The sequence below is a fragment of the Heterodontus francisci genome, chromosome 1 (genome assembly GCF_036365525.1).
Source record: "Heterodontus francisci isolate sHetFra1 chromosome 1, sHetFra1.hap1, whole genome shotgun sequence".
In the NCBI taxonomy this organism is placed as follows: Eukaryota; Metazoa; Chordata; class Chondrichthyes; order Heterodontiformes; family Heterodontidae; genus Heterodontus; species Heterodontus francisci.
In genome coordinates this window covers 166325365-166346045 of record NC_090371.1, presented here as the reverse complement: position 1 = coordinate 166346045, position 20681 = coordinate 166325365, and positions in this window count along the sequence as shown.

The following is a 20681-nucleotide window of genomic DNA, read 5'->3' as shown; positions in this document are numbered from 1 at the left end:
GCTTTTCATCTTGAAATGCATGCTTGGCCATCTTTAGCTGCTCTGTTCTGTGTTTTAAAAGTTATTTGTAATAATGTAAAAACTCTCAGGCAAAGTTCCATATGACAAAATTAATATTTCCATGTGGCATGTGCGGTTTCCGTGATAACAGTTTAGGCTTTTAAAAGAGGTGGCTGCAGAGATAGTTTGTTAGTTGTATATTCATTTCATGGTATGCAGGCAATGAACATTAATGCAGGGTTCAGCTGTCTTCCTATAAACAGGAACAGATTTAAACTGTGGTTGTTGGGTTAGGAGGTGTATGCTTGTACTTTGTAACTCTGTAAATAAATATAGAAGTGTGTAAAGGTTGGTTTCAGTTCTATCCTTCATCAACTGGCTTTCTGGACTAGAACTTGTGCATACATTATTTTTGATCTTCCAGAATTTCCTAGATTCTTGAATGGTCCCTGAGGATTGAAATGTAGTAAATGTAACCCCGTTGTTCAAGAAAGGTGGAGAGAGAAAACAGTGGACTATGGGCCAGATAGTCTGGCATCAGTATCACAGAGAATCACAGAATTGTTACAGTGCAGAAGGAGGCCATTTGGCCCATCATGTCTGCACCGGCTCTCTGAAGGAGCAATTCTCTCAGTTCCATTCCCCTGACTTCTCCCCATAACCCTACACATTCTTCCTTTTCATATAACTGTCTAATTCCCTTTTGAATGCTTCAATTGAACCTGCCTCCACCATACTCTCAGGCAGCGCATTCCAACCTTAACCACTTGCTGCGTGAAAAGTTTTTCCTCATGTCACTTTTGCTTCTCTTACCAAATTCTTTACATCTGTGCCCTCTCATTCTCGATCTTTTCATGAGTGGGAACAGTTTCTCTCTATCTACTCTGTCCAGACCCCTCATGATTTTGAAAATCTCCATCAAATCACCTCTCAGCCTTCTCTTCTTCAAGAAAAACAGCCCTAACTTCTCCAATCTATCTTCAAAACTGAAATTCCTCATCCCTGGAACCATTTTCGTGAATCTTTTCTGTACTCTCTCCATTGCCCTCATGTCTTTTCTCAAGTGCGGTGCCCAGAATTGGAATCAATACTCCAGTTGAGGTCAACTAGTGTCTCATACAAGTTCAACATAATTTCCTTGCTCTTGTACTCTACACCGCTATTAATAAAGCCCAGGATTCTGTATGCTTTATTAACCACTCTCTCAACCTGTCCTGCCACCTTTAATGAATTATGCACTTATACACCTAGGTCTCTCTGCTCCTGCACCCCCTTTAGAATTAAACTCCTTATTCTATATTGTATCTCCATGTTCTTCCAACCAAAATGAATCACTTCATATTTCTCTGCATTGAACTTCATCTGCGACCTGTCTGCCCATTCCACCAACTTGTGTATGTCCTTTTGAAATTCTACACTATCCTCCTCACAGATCACAATGCTTCCAAGTTTTGTATCATCTGCAAACTTTGAAATTGTGCCTTGTACTCCAAGGTCTATGTCATTAATATATATTAGGAAAAGCAAGGGTCCCAACACTGATCCCTGTGGAACTCCACTACAAACCTTCCTCCAGCCCGCAAAACATCCATTAACCACTACTCTTTGTTCCCTGTCACTCAGCCAATTTTGTATCCATTTTGCTACCGTCCCTCTTATTCCATGAGCTACAAGTTTGCTCACAAGTCTGTTGGATGGCACTGTATCATACGCCTTTCGAAAGTCCATGTACACCACATCAACAGCATTGCCCTCATCAGCACTCTCTGTTACCTCCTCAAAAAACTACAGCAAGTTAGTTTGAACAAGGGTATAATGTTTGCAATTCTCCAGTCCTCTGGCACCACCCCAGAGTATAAAGAAGATTGAAAAATTATGGCCAGTGCCTCCACGATTTCCACCCTCGCTTCCCTCAGTATCCTTGGATGCATCTCATCTGGCCCTGGTGCTTTATCCACTTTAAGTTCAGACAGCCTATCCAATACTTCCTCTTTATCAATTTTAAACCCCTCTATCGTCTGACGTACCTCCTGTTTCAACATTGCCTGGGTTGCAAAGTATTCATTTAATACCTCAGCTATGCCCTCTGTCTCCGTGTGTAAATCCCCTTTTTGGTACGTAATCGGCCCCACTCCTCCTTTTGCCACCTTTTTACTATTTATATGCCTATAGAAAACTTTGGGATTTCCTTTAATGCTAGCTACCAGTCTCTTTACATGCTCTCTCTTTGCTTCTCTTATTTGCTTTTTCACTTCCCCTCTGGACCTTCTATATTCAGCCTAGTTCACAATAGTATTTTCTACCTGGCATCTGTCATAAGTACACTATTTCTTCATTATCTTAATCCCTATTTCTTTCATCATCCAGGGAGCTCCGGATGTTGTTTGCCCTACTTTTCCCCTTCAAGGGAACATACCTTGCCTGTGCCTGAATTATCACTTCTTTGCAAGTAGCCCATTGTTCATCTACCTGTTTTCCTGACAGCTTTTGACTCCAATTTATTCGTCCCAGCTCCATTCTTACCCCATTGAAGTTGACCTTCCCCAGTTAATTATTCTTACCCCAGATTGCTCTTTGTCCTTTTCCATAGTCAGCCTAAATCTTATGACATAATATTCACTTTCCCCTAAATGCTCTCCAAATGATACTTGATCCACTTGGCCCGCCTCATTTCCAAGAACCAGGTCTAGCAGTGCCTCCTTTCTCATTGGACTAGAAACATACTGTTGTAGAAAATTTTCCTGAACACGCTCTAGGAACTCTTGCCCCTCACTGCCCTTTACACTACTATTATCCCAGTCTATGTTTGGATAATTTAAGTCCCCATTATAACTACCCTATAATTTTTGCAGCTTTCTGTAATTTCCTTGCAAATTTGTTCCTCCATGTCTTTCCCACTAGCTAGTGACCTATAGAAACACCAAGCAATGTAACTGCACCTTTTTTGTTCCTTAGCTCAAGCCAAATTGATTTTGTCCTCTACCCTTCTGGGACATGCTTTTTCTTCAGCACTGCAATGCTCTCCTTAATCTATATTGCCATCCCTCCCTCCTTTCCCCTTTCCTATCTTTCCTGAACACCTTATATCCAGGAATATTTAGTACCCAATCTTGCCCTCCTTTGAGCCAGGTCTCTGTTATAGCCATAACATCATATTTCCACATGTCAATCTGCACCTGTACCTCACCAGTCTATTAACCACACTCCATGCATTCACATACCTGCACATTAACCCTGATTCAGCCTTTTTACTTTCTCCCTTACTCTGACCCCACCTAATAATGTACTATTCCCTAATCTTGTGCTATCTATCTCCCCCAGTATTCAGTGCACCTTGGTATTCCTCTCTAATACTTGCTCCTGGTTCCCACACTCCAGACAAATTACCAGTTTTGCTTCGCTCCAATCTGAGCTCCCTCTCAGGTTCCCATCCCCCTGACAATTTAGTTTTAATGCTTTGGAGGTCCTGCTTTTTAATCTCCTTCCTCGATCCCTAAAATCTGCTTTCAGGACCTCATCCCCCTTCTTACCTATGCCATTGGTACCAATGTTGACCACAACCTCTGGCTGTTCACTCTCCCCCAGAAGAATGTCCTGCAGCCTCTCAGTGACATACTTGACCCTGGCACCAGGGAGGCAACACGCCATCCTGGAGTCACATTTACTGCTGCAGAAATGTGTCTGTTTCCGTAAACTAACAAATCCCCTTTCACTATTGTTCTTCCGCTCCTCTTCCCCTCCCCCTCCTGTGCAGCTGAGCTACCTGTGGTGCCACAAACTTGCCGCTGACTGCAATCCTCTGAGGAACCATCACCCTCACCAGTATCCAAAATGGAAACCCGATTAGCGAGTGAGATCATATCAGGGGACTCCTGCATTACCTGCCTGGTTCTCTTGGACTGTCTGGCGGTCACCCATTCCCGATCTGCCTGTACGCTCCTCACCTGTGGTGTGACCACCTCCCTAACCATACTATCCACGTTGTCCTCCACCTTGCGGATGCACAAGTGACTCCAGAAGCCACTCGAGTTCTGAAACCCGGAGCTCAAGCTTCTGCAGCCAGTGACACTTTCTGCAGATGTGTTTGTCTAAGACACATGGTGCGTCTGTGATGTCCCCCATGCCACAGGCTGTATTTTCCACTCGGCAGAGCTGCCCTGCCATACCTTTACTTTACAAACTTTTTATTATAAGTAGAATAGCTTACCAGGTACTCACCAAACAGCTCCTTCCACTGCACCAAAGCAGGAACCAAATACTGGAGGATTAAAAAAGTAGGAAAAAAAGTAGAAAAATGGAACACTTCCTCCCCCCTTCAATGAACTTGCCACTCACCAAACTCGAATCTCTACACTCAGCTTGCAATCTGCACACCATTTGCAGGCTGCACCCAGACCTCTGTAATTATACCTTATGAAGCTGAAACTGCAGCAACCAGATCTGACTGGTCAGCTACTTAACTAATCAGCTACTCTGCAGTAGAGCCTGTTAATCCTTGCCTAAGGCTATAAGAAATTTACTTTATTTTCTTAACCCTACTTTACTTTCATAACCCGACTTTACTTTTTTAACCCTACTTTATCTAGAGGGTAAATCCCAGTTAAAAGCTAACTGCAGACCAGACTTTTATAAAGATAACAACACTTAAAATTTCCACTCACCAAACTCAAATCTCCTCACTCAGCTTGCAATCTGCACTCCGTTTCCAATACAGTAGTGGGGAAATTGCAAGAATCTATTGTTAAGGACATGGTAACAAGGCATTTGGAAAATCAATGTATGATTAGGCAGAGCCAAGATGGTTTTATGAAAAGGAAATCGTACTTGACAAATCTATTAGAGTTTTTTGAGGGTATAACTAGCAGGGTAAATAAGGGAGAATCAGTGGATGTAGTATATTTTGATTTTCAGAAGTCATTCAATAAGGTGCCACATAGGAGTTTGTTACACACAATTAGGGTTCATGCGATTTGGGGTAATATATTAGCATGGATTAATGACAGTTTATTGCCTGCAAACAGAGAATAGGAATAAACAGATCATTTTTGGGATGTAGGTTGTAACTAATGAGATGTTGCAAGGATCTGTGCTTGGGCCTCAGCCATTTACAATCTATATCGATTACCTAGACGAGGGGCTTGAGTATAATATATCCAAGTTTGCTGTTGTTGCAAAGAGTCTGCAAAGTGATATACACTGGTTCAGTGATTGGGCAAGAAGGTGGCAAATGGAATGGAATGTGGAGAAGTGTGAAACTATCCACTATGGTAGGAAGAATGGAAAAGCAGATTTTTTTTTAATAAGTGAGAGACTAGTAAATGTTGGTATTCAGAAGGATTTGAGGGTTCTTGTACACAAATCAAAGAAAGTTAACATACAGGCATAGCAAACAATTAGGAAGACAAAAGGTATGTTAGCCTTTATTGCAAGAGGTTAGAATATAAGAGTAAGGAAGTCTTGTTACAATTGTATTGGACTTTGGTGAGACCTGCAGTATGACATACAGTTTTGGTCTCCTTATGGAGATTATGCCACATCACAAAATCACAAATCACAAATGCGGCAGTCCTCTGAAAGGCAGAGCTGCCAAGTGTGTTGGCAGTAATCAAACAGAGGTGGCTTTGGTGGATCGGACACGTCCGCAGGATGGAAGACGGTCACAAACCCAAGGACCTTCTGTATGGTGAAGTAGCCGGAGCCCAATGACAAGTGGGGCCTCCAAAGCTCTGCTTCAAAGATGCTTGCAAGCGTGACATGAAGGCCCTAAATGTCGACTATCGCACCTGGGAGTCACTAGCTGATGAAAGAGGGAAATGGCGACACATCCTGTGGACTGGTGTGCAATACCACGATGACCAGTTGCTGCAGCAACTTGGCAACAGGCGGCAATGACAAAAACAACAACTCACAGCATCACTTGGCAGCTTCACGTGTGGCACTTGTGGCACAACCTGCCTCTCAAGAATTGGCCTTCACAGTCATCAGTAAAAGGTGCCCCAAAGGAAGACACCCCACCTAAATGGATTGTTTGCTCCGTATCCATTATCTTTTGTAGATGGAAGGATGCCAACCACTGGTCTCCTTAACCAAAGAATGATATCTTTGCCTTCGAGAGGGTGCAAGAAAGGTTCACATGATTGATTTCTGTGATGAGAGAGCTGTCCTATAAGGAGAGATTGAGTAGAATGGGTCTATCCTCTCTGGAGTTTGCAAGAATGAGAGGTGATCTCATTGAAAGGTATAAAATTCTTCGAGGGTTTGATAGGGTAAATGCTGAGAAGCTGTTTCCCCTGGCTGGACAGTCTAGAACTAGGTTTCATGGCCTCAGGTTAAGAGGTCAGCCTTTTGGGGCTGAGATGAGAAATTTCTTCACCCAAAGGGTTGTGAATCTTTGGAATTCGTTATCTCAGAGAAGTCTGGACCTAGAGCAATAGCTTTTAATTATTTTTCTTTGATAAAAACAGTCACACTTCAAGACCAGCTTTTTTTCTGCTCTCTACATGCTTTAGCTCAAACTATCTTGAGATCTTTTTATTCCTTCTTAATGATGCTTTCTCTCCTTATCATAGTGATCCTCCATTGTAAAATCTAAGCCAGCGACAAAAAACTTTTACAGTGCAGCATATGGTCGTGAGAAATATTTTCATCACAAGCAGCAAGCCAGTTTGTATAAGCATTACGAAATCTCTGTTTGTTCCATTAATGCTACCCTTTTGATGTTGGTTCTGCACTGTTTTGTATAAACAAGACAAATCTACCGCAGTCTCAGAATTCATACCACAGTTACAAGGCCTCTTGGGATGGTTGGCCTTGCATGGTAATGTTCTTGTTGATTATATTGTGAAAAGGAAGATTGAATAAACTGCCGTGTGTTCAAGGAGTATGACGTTCTGAAAATATTAAGATGTGAATCAGTGGAAGAATGGCTCAGCACTATTAAACAAACATGGTTTATGGTTAAAGGAAAAGCAATGCATCATTAAGAGCAAAATGAAATGCAGACATATACGCATGTTAAGAAAAACAATGTTAACTCTTAAACTGCTGTCAAGTACTGGGAATAACAATCTGCCTGGGTTGTCTATTTTCAAAAAAAGGTTTCCTTGCACATGTTGACACTGTTCTAATTCTAATATTACAGTAATATTGTCAATTAGATGTCAGAATTAGTTTCATTATTGTATTGTATTTTCATCAAACTTGTGAACACTCAACCACAAAACCTTAAAAAAAAAAATCAAGTTTCTGCTTTGGACACAATCAGCAATCCAGACACAAAATTGCACCCATTTTGAAAAGTGTTTTTCCCCACAAATTTCCGCTCAGACTCATTTGCAAATCTGCAAACATTAAATCTGCCATGAGCCAGTGCAATCAGGCAGTGTTTTAAAGCATAATTTTTTAAAAATTACTTTAAAAATATTACTTGATATATTTTCAAGTGGTAACTTGGAAAAGGTTGATTAATACAGCTGGAAATGGGGTTTATCACAAAGTCAATCCATCACCTCTGAGTAACCTGACATTAAATTATTGAAAATTACTTTTAAAAACATACAAAACTCTTTTCTAGTTAGATTGGGGTACAGTATTCAGCTCCTTAGTAAATTTTTAAAAAAATAATTCATTCAAGACATACGTATTAGTGTTGTCGTGCCCAGAATTTTCAGCTTAATCTTTGGTAGATCTTCAAAGGCCGGCAAGCGAGCAGAATTAGCAGCAACTCCGAATGGGAGAAGGCCATTTTTGTGGGCGATGCCTGCTTCTAGCACAATGTTAATAAAACTAACAAAAGATTGTGGAAGCTCAAAATGTGCAGAACACAATTTGTACTTAAAATTCCAAAACCTTTGTGCCGATGTCAGGGGAACTGCTGAAAAACAGTGCAATTGAGTGGAAACTCCAGATCTTGACTTTTACTTACCCTGTCTTCCCATTGCCCCCATTTTCTCCCTCTCCATTCTAAAAAATCTTTATGACCTACTGTAATTGAAGTCTGACTAGCTGCTTTCTACAAGTGATATTACCATGGAACTATTGTGTTTCAAGAAGTATTTGACCATCTTTGTCTATGTTTATCCCTACAACTTTCAATCTTTTTTCTAATAGTTACTCTCCCATTGTTTTCAAAGGAGCTCTTTTGATGTGAGTGTCTTTCACTGGGCATTGCTGTAGGTGAAAAATATTCAATTTTCCAATTCTGCTTCAAGGTTAGTAATTTTGTCATAGAGTCATAAAGTTATACTGCATAGAAACAGGCCTTCGGCCCATCATGTCTGTGCCAGCCATCAAGCACCTATCTATTCTAATCCCATTTTCTAGCACTTGGCCCATAGCCTTGTATTCTATGGCGTTTCAAGTGCTCCTCTAAATACTTCTTAAATGTTGTGAGGGTTCCTGCCTCTAACACCCCTGCAGGCAGTGTGTTCCAGATTCCAACCACCCTCTGGGTGAAATTTTTTTTTCCTCATATCCCCTCTAAACCTCCTGCCCCTGACCTTAAATCTATGCCGCCTGGTTATTGACACCTCCGCTAAGGGAAAAAGTTTCTTCCTATCTACCCTATCAATGCCCGTCATAATTTTGTATACCTCATCAGGTCTCCCCTTAGCTTTCTCTGTTCTAAGAAAACAATCCTAGCCTATCCAGTCTCTCTTCATAACTGAAATTCTGCAGCCCAGGCAACATCCTGGTGAATCTCCTCTGCACCCTCTCCAGTGCAATCACATCCTTCCTATGGTGTGGTGACCAGAATTGTACCAGTAATCTAGCTGTGGCATAACTAGCATTTTATACAGCTCCATCATAACCTCCCTGCTCTTATATTCTATGCCTCGCCTAATAAAGGCAAGTATCCCATATGCCTTCCTAACCATCTTATCTACCTGTGCTGCTGCCTTCAGTGACCTATGGACAAGTACCAAGGTCCTTCTGACCCTCTGTACTAACCCATTGTATATTCCCTTGCCTTGTTAGTCCTCCCAAAATGCATCACCTCACACTTCTCAGGATTAAATTCCGTTTGCCACTGCTCCGCCCATCCTACCAACCCATCTATATCGTCCTGTAAACTAAAGCTTTCCTCCTCATTATTTACAACATCACCAATTTTTGTGTAATCTGCAAATTTACTGATCATGCCTCCTATTTTCACATCTAAATCATTAATGTAATGCACTCTTTGTTAACTCTGTTCTCAGGTTAAATAATGCTCTTATATTCACATTGTCCATTCTTACACTTCAAAAAAAACTGGAGGATGTCTTTTTGTTTTATTTTCTCTAATAAAAACAAGTTTAGTTCTTGTCTCTTCACAATTGATAAATCCTACAATCATTTTTTGTTGCTGTTTTCTGGGCTTTCTTCAATTCTGTTCAAGACCTTTTGAAAACCACGTGCCCCAGACAAAGCATAATACTAAGAGATTGATCTTTCCTGAATGCCAGTGACAGCCGAGTGTCTCTGTGTGTATGTTCATGTATCACTGCAGGCAGGTGCATTGAGGGCAGTCAAATTCACATGCACAGGACACTGTGATCTGCAGTTTTCTATCTTACTCCCCCAGCAGTGTAAATAATGTGTATAAATATGGGCTGTCTCCTCATAGATTGCCCTTGTACAGTATAGGTCTAATAATTCTGACCTTTAACTGTAGCCGTTTCCCATGGGACAAAAATATACAATACTGTATAATTCTGGAAATCCTTATTTTATTTGAAAGTCATGTCTGACTAACTTGATTACATTTTTTGAGAGGTGACAAGTAGGGTTAATAAGGGCAGTATGGTCTGCATGGATTTTTAGCAAGGCTTTTGACAAAGTCCATATGGCAGGTTGGTCAAAAAGTAAAAGCACTTGGCATCCAAGGGAGAGTGGTAAATTGGATCCAAAATTGGTTTAGTGGCAGGAAGCAAAGAGTAATGGTTGACAGGTATTTTTGCGATTGCAAGGCTGTTTCCAATGGGATTCTGCAAGGCTCAATACTCAGTCCCCTGCTTTTTGTAGCTTATATTAATGATTAAGACTCAAATGTAGGGGGCATGATAAAGAAGTTTGCATATGGTACATAAATTGGTCATGTGGTTGACAGTGAGGAGGAAAGCTTTAGACTGCAGGAAAATATAGATTGTCTGGTCTGTTAATTGTGCATCAGTTGTTTAATTATATGCAAATGGAGGGTGTTAATCGGGGTCTTACTTAAGCACTTATACAAGACACTTGCTGAGACTGGTGGAGGTTATGAGTGAGGAGCTACTTGTGGTTAATCCTTTTTACTCTGTACAATAAATGTGAAACTGAGTAAAGTTAGGCTCCAGAATCATCCTTCCACAACAAGCTTTCTGGAATTTAACATGGTCAATTGGACAGAAAAGTAGAAAGTGGAATTCAATCCGGAGAAGTGTGAGGTAATGCATTTTGGGAGGTGCAACAAGGCAAGGTGGGAGGATACTAAGAGGTGTGGCAGAAGAGAGAGACTTTGGAGTTTATGTCCACAGATCCTTAAAGGTAGCAGGACAGGTCAATAAGGTGGTTAAGAAGGCATTGGCACGTTTTCCTTTATTAGCCAAGGCATCTAATATAAGGGCACGAAGGTTAAACTAGAACTGTGTACAACACTAGTTAGACCACAGCTTGAGTACTATCTACAATTCTGGTCACATGTTACAGGAAAGAGATGATTGTACTGAAGATGGTGCAGAGGTAATTTATGAGGATGTTGCCACAACTAGAAAATCTTAGCTATGAGGAAAGATTGGCTAGGTTGGGCTTGTTTTTTTTGGAACAGAGAAGACTGAGGGGAGATTTAATTCAGGTATATAAAATTATGAGGAGCCCAGATAGAATAAATAGAGGCAACCAATTTACTTTAGCAGAGGGGTCAAAAACCAGGGGCCATAGATTTACAGTAATTGGTAGAAGAATTAGAGGGGAGATGAGGAAACGTTTTTCACCCAGAGGGTGGTAGGAACCTAGAACTTACTGCCTGAAAGGATGGTAAAGGCAGAAACTCTCATCACATTTAAAAAGTACTTGGATGTCTACTTGAAGAACTATAACATGCAGGACTATGTACCAAGTGCAATAAGGTAGTATTAGGCTGGGTAGCTCTTTGTCGACCGGCAAGGGCACAATGGGCTGAATGGCCTCCTTTTGTGGCATAACTTTTCTATGATTCTATTTATAAATTAGCACAGCCATTTGTGATCTAAATGCCATATTTCCTCTTGTACTTGTGTAGTGATTTTTATTGTAACTGCACTGTTTTATGGATCGTCATTAACTATATCTTTCCTAAACTTTTCTGCAGGAGCTTATTACAAATTTCATCTTTTCAGCTCGATTAAAGTACCTGTACAAAAATGTTTCAGTATGTAAATTGCAATACAATCATTTAACCTATAACATTTTTTCACCTACTGAGATCGGTAGCCCCTCTGAACTTTAATACAATGGAATAATCTAAGTTCTTTACGATTCTCTATTATACAGATCAAGAAGTCCATTAATCTTCAGACTGTTGACAGATTCAGGGAAAAGCTAGACTCTCAGGGGATCTATTTTTTAAAGTTTTCAGCTCACACACCTTGACAGTAAAGCTTCTGAAGTGTCAGGAACAGCTTTACTGCTGTAATACTGTGCAAATACAATTAAAGTAAACACTCACAAACAACTTTAAATAAAGTAAGCATATTCAAGCCATTTAGTTCATCTCTCTGTGTTTTCCTTTCATTTTCCTCCCTTTTTTTTCCTTTATTACTCTTTTTCTTAATATTGTTCCTTCCCCTCCTCTGAAGATGCTGACTATTGATGAATGTCCTGCAGTACCTCAGACAAGAGCCCATTATTCATTTGTGAACCTTTACGGTCAAGCTCTGAAATTCCTGGCTTTGGGGAGGGCGATAAAGAAGATTCACACCACAAGGGTGGCAGGTCCAGCCAGGATTCCACCCCATTAATTGTCACTCTTTGAATTTTGGTGCAAACTGGGTGGCCGAACGACAGCAGAAATTGCCGGAATAATCTGGGAATTCTCTAGACACAGCACCTTGACATAAAGGGCATGGGTGGAAGGTTCAGCCACCCACTTTTGCACCAAATTTTGAAGGGTGACAGTTAATGGGATGGAATTCTGGCCGAACCTTCCAACCATCCCCTTTATGCCAAGGTGCTGTTTCTGGAGAATTCCCAGATTATTCCAGCAATTTCTGCTTTTGTAAGGGCTCGCAGCAGTTGAGACGTCTGCAGATAATATGAAATGAGAGATTTTCTATGTACCCATCCAGAGTTGCCTCATCACCATTCTCATTCCCAGAATAGTCTGCTTGGTGCTAATTGTGTGTATTTCCTCTCTTGGCACTATCCAGGGGCAATTTGGTTGCAGCACATTGTGCCCATTGCCAGGATGACACTGTCAGTGCCTCATTTTCTTGTCACCCTTAATTTGCGTTGCTCAGGTGCCTTTATTGTGCCTTTGGGGGAACGAAAGCAAACCCCAGGTGCTGGCTGTGTCTTTAAAGTAGCAGCATCCATAAAGCATAAATGTAAACTCCCTGAGAGAGCTAGAGTAATGGAAACAGAATGATGTTGCTCCCCAGAAATGCCATCACTTTTGACCCAGTGCAAAGTATACCTGCACTATGCATGTGTGCTTGCTTGCCAGAATAGGGTCCTGCTGGAATTGGGACCCACAATGCCCTACATACAACAGCAACTACGCTTCAAAAGTGCTTCATTAGCTATAAACAGCTTTGAGATATCCTGAGGTTGTGAAAGGCGCTATACAAATGCAAGTTTGTCTATCCTTTCTTCATCTCCTTTCTTTTTCTGATGAAGAGTGATGGATTACTATTAGGAATGTAGCTGTCATGAAATAAATCATTTCTGAGCCATCTTGGGAGCTCTGGAATCTCTCTTTTTTCCAAAATACTCTTATAAATAAGATTCCTGAGTAATTTTCTGAGTTTGTGCTCCCAGCAGGGAGCCTCACTTGCCAACAATGCAGGTAAGAAATCTCGGCTTGTGCTATGCATGTTTTTTGAACATTTATTTTGAAAAATCATATGGAGCACACACTTGAGTTTCTGGTAAGGCTGTCCCCACTGGAGTGTGAATTCAGAAAATTACCCATTTTATGCTGTGTTTAATTTTCCTACTGAAGAAGTGTTTTATTATCCCAGCTATCTGTAATTTGCCTTATGATTCAGGTTTTTGACCATTCTCATTTAAATGATATTGCTTACCATACTTGTTCTTTTTCTTACCACAGGAAATATTTCTCAGAGCTGCCGATAATCAACAGCAGCCTGAAACAACCCACACGGCACAAATAACAATTTGATGCAGAAACTACACATAACTGTCAATAATGTAAAACAAATGTCTATTGAAAGCTATAAGAACAAAGCAGAATAGTAATTGATATACATTGCTCCCCTTTGTTGGGCACAAAGCATACCACTTTAGCAGTGGGACAGCCTGCGCACAATCTACAATAGGTTTTTTCCCTAGACCCACTTAGTTGGTGCCACTGAAGAATCCTGAGTGGGCCAAGCCCAACACCTGCCCCTGTCATTGTTAGAAAATTTTGTCGAAAGGTCTTTCAACAAACATTAGGCTCCTAATTATTATATTCAAACAGCATGACACCAATGGGCCCGGCCAATTTAACAGTGGGCCCAACGTCTGTACAGATTGGGCCCAGGTCATCCCCTTGCTAAATTGGTTTGCCTTGAGTCTGTATACCCTTGAGAAATAGGTACCATGCATACAGATTTCTACCCCAGAATCTGTGCTGTAAAAAAATGTGTATATTCTAATAATCAAACCTCAAATATGCAGAGCATATTTATTTAAAAGCCGTATTTAATTTAATGGAAATGAGCATACCGTGGTAAGACTTTGCATTGTTTCATATTATCCTAAGAGATTACATATAGAAGTTAAGAGCCAGATGAAAATAAAATGCTTCATGAACACCAAAATGTCCATAAAAGCACTCATGTTCTTCTCCCGTTGTAAATAAAACTAGATTTGAGGTAATGTCTTAGAAAATTGGGACACTTAACTAGGTCGCAATTACAATACACAGTCCAATGCAAGAATTCCTTTTCATTTTATTAATCAAATGGACCACATTGCTTATATACTTATGCCCATGTTAAGTGTGCTGGGCACCATCTTCATAAAGATGTTTGCGCACGCATGACTAATGACAGCTGGAACCATGTAGAACAGGCAGATCATGATGTCATTCAGCATGTATCACAGATTTGGTGCCAGTGCTGTCATTTGTGAGCTTCATGTTGCAACCTATATCCTTTCTTAACCTTGCACAGCTGAGCACACTGATAAATGGCATCAAAGACCCCCTCCCCCTCCACCCCCTACCATCAGTGCTATTTAATGGGAATTTTAACTTCTTACAGGTTAGTTGCTGGATTATTTCTTCTAGCTGTTGCTGCAATTCTACATGTTTTGGGTATTTTTTCATACTTTTCTAAAGTTTCAATCGTCTATAGGGAAGGACTGGCTGGTGTTGAAGTACTTTTTGTGCCTTAAAGAATTGTGCACAAACCAATTGCTTCCAGACATGGGTGGCCTAATAGGCCTTCCTCTTGACATTGAACAATAACTGGGAGAATAAACAGAGGCCACACAGAGCAGGTCAAGCTGCTAAAAGAAGGAGGAGGGGTGGGGGGTGGGGGGGGGGGGGAGGAGAGCTCTGAGCTGGAGGCCATAGCCACAGTGTGTGTTTAGGGAACAATTCTCATACTTCAACTTCAGTGTGACCAATGCTTCAGACATCCACGCTTCACTAAAGAGGTTGTGACTGAAATCTGACAACTGCTGCAGCTACAACTCCAACCTCAGAGCAGGGCAAGGACCACATTGCCAGTGGCTGCCAAAGTGACTATGGCTCTGAGCTTTCATGTGTCTGGCTCCTTTCAGGCTGCTGCTGGAGATATTAGCAACATCCCATAGTTTACAATCACTGCTGCATAAGGGAGGTCACTGAGACTTTCTATGCAAAGAGAGACAACTTCATCTCATTCCCTCTCACCAGAGATAAGCTAGCAGAGTGAACACAAAGGTTTGCATGGATTGCAGGCTTCCCCATGATGCAGGGTGTCATTGACTGCATGCATATTGCTTTGTGTGCACCTCATGCAAACTCATTTACCTAAACCAAAAGGGATTCCACTTCCTCAATGTGTAGCTGGTGTGTAACGACAGGCAGAGCATCATGCAGGAAAATGCCCAGTATCTTTGCAGCAGTCATGATGTCTTCATTCTTCAGCAGTCTTCTGTGCCAACAGTATTTCAATCACCACAGCAAATCAAAGGGTGGCTACTGGATGACAAGGGCTATCCACTCAAGACATGACTCCTGACTGCAGTCTGGAACCCACACACATGTGCACAGCAGGCATACAACGAGAGCCATGCTGCTGCAAGGAACGTTATAGAACACACCATTGGCATCCTCAAGCAATGCTTCTGCTGCATGGACCACTGTGGGGGAGCCATGCAATACTCAGCTTAGTGGGTCTCAAGATTTGTCGTGGTATGCTGCATGCTTCACAACCGTGCCATCATGAGGGAACAGCCCTTATCATCATCTATCAGGTGAGAAGCTGAAATAGAGGAAGTGGAGGAGAAGGTGAAAGAGGAGCAGGAGTAATGGAAACTGCAACCTATACAGCCTTTTTCTGCCTGGGATCTACATGAACAAAGAATTTGTGAGTGATACCAGCAAGCACTATTCACCATGCACCAATAGTCCCATGCTCCATACTGTCTCCCTGCCATTGACCATCACTTCATCCTCTTTCCCACAATGCAAAAATAAAAGCCAACACCAAATACACATGCCAATCCAAATTTATAAATTAAATCATGCCATAATGCATACAAAAATAAATCAATCACCCTTGTGCATTCCCTTTCTCTGGGACCCTGTCCTATCAACACCTTTACTTTTGTTATCTTTTGCCCCACTCATGCTTTATTTGCTTAAAACCTATTACATTTCTAGTTACAATTGCCAGTTCTGATGAAGGGTCACTGACCTGAAACGTTAACTCTACTTCTTTCTCCACAGATGCTGCCAGACCTGCTGAGTATTTCCAGCATTTCTTGTTTTATTCCATGTGTCTTTGCCTGCTCTAGTGCTCCTACAAGTTGCTTCCCCAATGGCTACATCTTGGCTAGTGGAAGGCTGTTGACTTTCAGTGGAGAAGCCTACAGAAGGTTTTGGAGGGTGAGCTTGAGCAGCTCTGGGCCTAGAGGGCCCAGTTTCAGACTGCACCACCTGGGCCTGGGCTGCTGCCATCTTGGCTGGTTGGCTGACAAGCAACAGCAAGGGGGCTGGTGAAGTGGCAGAGGTGGAAACATGAATGCTATCATCCTGAGAGAACACAGCAGGTTTGTACTCTATGGAGCCACTGCCACTCTCTTGGGATGGCACCTCAAAAATCCTAGTAATTTTTTGGATGATTGGACTGATGTGATGCCCTGGAAACCCCTTTGCACACTGGTATCCAGATACCTGTTGGCAGCAGGGTGAGGTTCCATGGCAGCAAGCTGTGATTACATGACAGTAGTCTGCTCTTCCACTGCAGCAACCCTGCAATGGAAACTGAGACATTGGTCATCAGACGCTGCATCATGGTTGGGTCTATAGGTGTGTTGATTGAGGTGACCACCCATTCCATGTTGGTAAGGATGGGTTCCAGGCTTTGCACATTGCTCTGTGCAAAGTTGGTGCTGGATTCTTCCATGCTCCTTGACATTGAACGGAGGCTTACCAGCTGGCTTCCCAATGCATCAAGCATTTTGATTTGTATGCCCATCAGCCTTTTTTTGTAGTCCAGCCCATCAAACTCCTCATTTGAGTCCTCTGTAGCAGAACTAGTGTGTGACTTCACCCACCAGCGCACTGGCACATGCACTATCCTTTCCCCGCACACTTAGTTCCTGCTTACTTATGCCAGGTGTCTCACTACATGCAATGTCAGTATTTGAACTGGTGACTGTGACTGTGAGATCGAGTGATGTGCTCCTTCATCTTCACTTTCTTCTTGGTCTTACTCCACTGACTGGGCAGCTTCCAATTCTTGAGTATCTGAAATAAAAAAGGACAAGGGTTTCATTGTGGTCAGGAGAGAGGAGAAAGTAAGATGCACATGCTTACACCTCATGCATCTTGTCAGTCAGAAGAGAGATGGGAGAAGTGGGACCAGAGAAGGAAGATTAGGTACGCGGATACCCTAGTCTTCAATTGTTTCAGCTCCACTGATCACCATGGCTTCAGAAATGCCCTTTCCCACAATGTGGATCAAAGTATGCAGGCACATCTATCCCTCTTCCATTAATTCCTGCTGCCACCGCCTCCTGTGAGAAAGAGAGAAGTGTGTCAGTGAATGTCGTGGAATATGTTTGGATAATGAATAACTGCCAGTGTGTGCAAGATGTGGATGTGAGACTTGCAACAGTCTGTGAGGGTGAGGTAAAGCATTCAAATGTTAGCTAGGAGTCCTAATTGATCAAGATTGTTGGTGGTGAGTGATGGGGATGTAGTGAATTGAGCAGTGGTTGAAGCTAGTTGTGTCATTGTTGGCATATAGTATTTTTAGGTGAACTCACTCACCTTAACAACTGTGAGATTGTGAAACAACTTCTTGCACTGCAGCAGGTACTTGAAACAACATTCTTGGCAATGACCTTCACTGCTATCTATTCCCACTGCCTTATGAGCATGTGTCTGCAATGTTTCCTGCTACCCTGAAGATACAGAACATCTCTCCTCTTTCCACCTCTTGCGCCAAGACCTCCAATGCAGCATACCACAACTTTGGTGCATGTTCTCTAGCATAAGAACATAAGAAATAGGAACAGGAGTAGACCAAAGGGCTCGTAAAGCCTGCTCCGCCATTCAATACATTCATTGCTGATCTTCGGCTTCAACTCCACTTTCCCGCCCTATCCTTTGATTCCCCGAGAGACCAAACATCTGTCTATCTCAGCCTTAAATATTTTCAATAATGGAGCATCCACAACCCTCTGGAGTAGAGAATTCCAAAGGTTTACAACACTTTGAGTCAAGACATTTCTCCTCATTTCAGTCCTAAATGATCGACTTCTTATCCTGAGAATGTGTCCCCGTGTTCTAGATTCCCCAACCCGGGAAACAACCCTATCAAGGTTCTTCAGAATCTTGTATGTTTCAATAAGATCCCGTCATTCTTCTAAACTCCAGAGAATATAGGCCCACTTTACTAAGCCTCTTATCAGAGGACAACTCTCTCATCCCAGGAACCATTCTAGTGAACCTTCGCTGTACCGCCTCCATGCAAGTATATCCTTCCTTAAATATGGAGACCAAAACTGTGCATAGTACTCGCGGTGTGGTCTCACTAAATCCCTGTATAATTGTAGCAAGACCTCTTTATTCTTGTACTCCAATCCCCTTGCAATAAAGGGCAACATGCCATTTGCCTTCCTAATTGCTTGCTGTACCTGCATGCTAACTTTCTGTGTTCCTTGTAGTACACCCAGGTCCCTCTAAACATCAACATTTACAAGTTTCACTCCTTTTAAGAAATATTCTGCTTTTCTATTCTTACTAGCAAAGTGAAAAACCTCACACTTCCCCACATTGTACTCCATCTGCCACCTTGTTGCCCACTCACTTAACCTGTCAATATCGCTTTGCATCCTCTTTCTGTCCTCCTCACAGCTTGTATTCCCACCTAGCTTTGTATCATCAGCAAATTGAGATACATTACTGTCTGTTGCTTCTACTAAGTCATCAATATAGATTGTAACTAGCTGAGGTCCCAGCACTGATCCTTGCGGCACTCTACTGGTACAGCCTGCTGACTTGAAAATGCCCTGTTTATCCCTATTCTTTGCTTCCTATCTATTAACCAATCCTCTATCCATACTAATATATTATCCAAACTCCATGACCCCTTATCTTGCATATTAACCTTTTGTGTGGCACTTTATTAATTTTTTTTTTGCAAATCCAAGTATATTACACCTACTGGTTCCCTTTTATTTACCCTACTAGTTACAACTTCAAGAACTTTAATAGATTTGTCAAACACGATTTCCCTTTCGTAAAACCATATTGACTTGGTCTGATCGTGCTATGATTTTCTAAGTGCATGTCCAGCCATTCTTCACTCTTTCACAGGACAGATTCACTTCTGAAATGACTCCCAGCACCTATTCCAGCCAGAATACACCTCTCCTTTAAGGGGTACAGGCTAGCTTTTAGTAGTGCTAGGCACTCACCATATTGGGCCCCTGCTGATGCGTGCAGCAACTGAAAAGCATGGGTAACTCTGGCTGTATGCAGAAGTCATGTGAATGAGTAGCAGCACAAATTTGTCATACTGCCTGTATTGCAATACGAAAAGATCGGATGTTCACCAAAGCTACTAAGTATCATCACCTCATTCCATGACAATATGAAAGGCACAATTCAGCATAGCGGCGCCTCATCAGACCCCTTTCCTATCCTGAGTGGCGTGAAACAGGGCTGTGTTCTCATACCTACACTGTTTGGGATTTTCTTCTCCCTGCTGCTTTCACATGCGTTCAAATCTTCTGAAGAAAGAATTTTCCTCCACACAAGATCAGGGGGCAGGTTGTTCAACCTTGCCCGTCTAAGAGTGAAGACCAATGTATGGAAAGTCCTCATCAGGGAACTTCTCTTTGCTGACGATGCTGCATTAACATCTCACACTGAAGAGTGTCTGCAGAGTCTCATCGACAGGTTTGCAGCTGCCTGCAATAAATTTGGCCTAACCATCAGCCTCAAGAAAACGAACATCATGGGACAGGACGTCAGAAATGCTCCATCCATCAATATCGGCAACCACGCTCTGGAAGTGGTTCAAGAGTTCATCTACCTAGGCTCAACTATCACCAGTAACCTGTCTCTCGATGCAGAAATCAACAAGCGCATGGGAAAGGCTTCCACTGCTATGTCCAGACTGGCCAAGAGAGTGTGGGAAAATGGCGCACTGACACGGAACACAAATGTCCGCGTGTATCAAGCCTGTGTCCTCAGTACCTTGCTCTATGGCAGCGAGGCCTGGACAACGTATGTCAGCCAAGAGCGACGTCTCAATTCATTCCATCTTCGCTGCCTCCGGAGAATCCTTGGCATCAGGTGGCAGGACCGTATCTCCAACACAGAAGTCCTCGAGGCAGCCAACATTCCCAGCTTAAACACCCCACTGAGTCAGCGGCGCTTGAGATGGCTTGGCCATGTGAGCCGCATGGAAGATGGCAGGATCCCCAAGGACACATTGTACAGTGAGCTCGTCACCGGTATCAGACCCACCGGCCGTCCATGTCTCCGCTTTAAAGACGTCTGCAAACGCGACATGAAGTCCTGTGACATTGATCACAAGTCGTGGGAGTCAGTTGCCAGCGATCGCCATAAAGGCGGGGCTAAAGTGTGGTGAGTCGAAGAGACTTAGCAGTTGGCAGGAAAAAAGACAGAGGGGCAAGGGGAGAGCCAACTGCGAAACAGCCCTGACAACCAATTTTATGTGCAGCACCTTTGGAAGAGTCTGTCACTCTAGAATTGGCCTTTATAGCCACTCCAGGCGCTGCTCCACAAACCACTGACCACCTGCAGTCGCTTACTCATTGTCTCCCGA